The 2355-nt window shown below is 42.1% G+C and overlaps 1 protein-coding gene across 1 annotated transcript in view; it reads left to right on the top strand.

The window, feature by feature from the left end:
* The window catches only part of CASK (calcium/calmodulin-dependent serine protein kinase (MAGUK family)), a 247896-nt gene that overhangs the window by 149214 nt on the left and 96327 nt on the right, over positions 1–2355 (top strand). The gene's annotated exons all lie outside the window — the stretch shown is intronic.

Genomic DNA, 2355 nt, shown 5'->3' with positions numbered 1-2355 from the left:
GCTAGCCTGATCGTCCCTAACCGCTTCTGCCTCAGCCCCGCCACCATGGCTTTGTCCAGAAGGACGTCCGGAAGGTCTCCTGGTCTAATTAGCATAATACCCTTTTATTAGTATAGATTTATATATCCGCATACAAGTTTTTGGTTAACCTCTTCCCACCCCCCCACCCTCCCCCCACCTTACCTCTGAGATTCCAAATTCTGTTCTGTGCTTCTATACCTCTGGATCTATTTTGTTGTTCAATTCTTTAGTAATGTTAGAATTTTATATGGGACTTGGAAAAAGGTAGAGAAAGGGGGGAAGAAAAAAAAAGAAAGGAAAGGCAAAGTAGTTTCAGAGTTACAGCCTTATTCCTTAAAGCCGAAAACTGAAGCCTGTGGCGTTAAGAAGGTGAGACTAGTTTATACTTTTTTAAATGTTTCTGGCCTATGCACCATCTGCTTATAAAGGCATACGGGTTTGTCTTAATTTAATTTGGATTAAGATATATGCCACTGAGGAAGACAAAGGTCACATGATCTCACTGATTTGTGGAATCTAGTGAACGAAATGAATTGACCAACAAAATAAGACCCGAAGCATGGAGGCATGGAACAGACTGACATACCTCTATGTGGGGGTGGGAGGACGAGAAGAGATAAAGCAAAGAACTTATATGCACAGCCCATGGACACGGGCAATGGGGTAGTGAAGATCTATGGGGGGGTGGGTGTAGAGGGGAAGGAGGGGGTATAAAGAGGGGGGAAATGGGAGACATCTTTAATACTATCAACAATAAAAAATATATATGTAAACAGTAAAAAAAGGATATATGCCCCAAAACTCTGTTAACAGAGAGAGGTGCTGAGTCTCGGGTTTTCTGCTTCTCTGAGAGGCAGTTGACCACTCGGGAATAAATCAGTCCTGTCTGCCCAGGTACCTCAGTGCTCAGGGAACTGCTTGTGAGGAATCATCCCCCTCTCTGCTTGGACTCTGCCAAATGAACTACATACACTAACATACGAAAATCAGCATCATACCAGCCACAAGGCCCGCCAACGCATGCGCAGCGCTCACTGTGTGCCCTGAACGCTTCCACTTGGTCAATTTCATCCTCACAATGACGGGTGACATAGGTGCCGTCCAATAAGATGGCCCACTTGCCTGGGGAGTTACAAGTATTTGCTAATAATAAAGCTCTTCCTTTGTGTCTGTTCAGTCGCTAACTTCCTTGTTTACAAGGCAATGTGCTTCCTTCGAGCAGCTTCTGGTATTCGATTTCGTCTATGTTTAAAGCATTTAATTGTATTTTTGTTTCTTTGTAAGACACTTGGACCATTCACACGTGTACAGAAATTACATGATTTTAAAAGTCCCGGTTCTCACCTTCATAGTAAGTCAGATGGATGGGGCAGCTGGATCCTCATTTCTGTACCTGAAGGCTTGAAGCTTTGAGGTTAATAACGTATCTACACCTTCACTTGACCAACCTCACCTCTTGCCTCTATCCATGACTTTTCTCACAAAAGCCGCAGGTTTTCAGCAGCTCAGTGTGAAGTCTAGATTCATCTCCCATCAGTGATGAGCCTCGTGCATTTTTTTAAGTGCACAGTGCTATGATCTGTCAGCACTTATGTCTACACTTTTTATTATGGAAAAGTTCAAACAAACAAAAGCAGTGGAGAGAACAGTCTGATGACACCCAGCTACAATGCTTATCACCGTACAGCCCATCTTATTTTGTCCGTATTCCACATCCTACTAGATTATTTTGAAGCAGATCTCAAAAATATCATTTTATCACCCTGGTGGTTCCTAACAGAACTGTTATCAAAATCCTGACCTCTACGGGTATTTTCAAGAAATTGTTATGACATCTCTCAAATGCAGTACATTTATGTTATCATAGTTTATAAACTACTACTGGTCTTAAGTTATTTTAATTTAACTTTTTATTCTCATTTGCTAGCTTACTTGATTTTTTAAGTAGATGTGAGAAAATACTATTTAACTGGATTGTAGGCTAATATTTAATTTCAGTTAACTTATTTTTTCAATTACAGTTGACATTCAATTTTTTTTCAATATTATTTTATACTAGAGGCCCAGTGCATGAAATTCGTGCATGGGTAGGGTCCCTGGGCCTGGCTGGCGATCAGGGCCCATCGGGGCCTTCCTTCCCCAGCTGCCGGCCACCAGCCCGGGCCTTCCTTTGTTCCTCGCCACCCTCTGGTGGTCAGCGCATGTCATAATGAGCAATCAAATTCCCGGTCTCCAGGTCAAACTCCCGAGGGGACACTTTGCATATTAGCCTTTTATATATGTAGATTAGCTGCAGGTGTACAGCATAGTGATTAGTTATATAATTTATGAAGT

This window comes from Myotis brandtii, unplaced genomic scaffold (genome assembly GCF_000412655.1).
Source record: "Myotis brandtii unplaced genomic scaffold, ASM41265v1 scaffold657, whole genome shotgun sequence".
Taxonomy (NCBI): Eukaryota; Metazoa; Chordata; class Mammalia; order Chiroptera; family Vespertilionidae; genus Myotis; species Myotis brandtii.
This window is presented reverse-complemented; position numbering and strand designations above follow the sequence as displayed.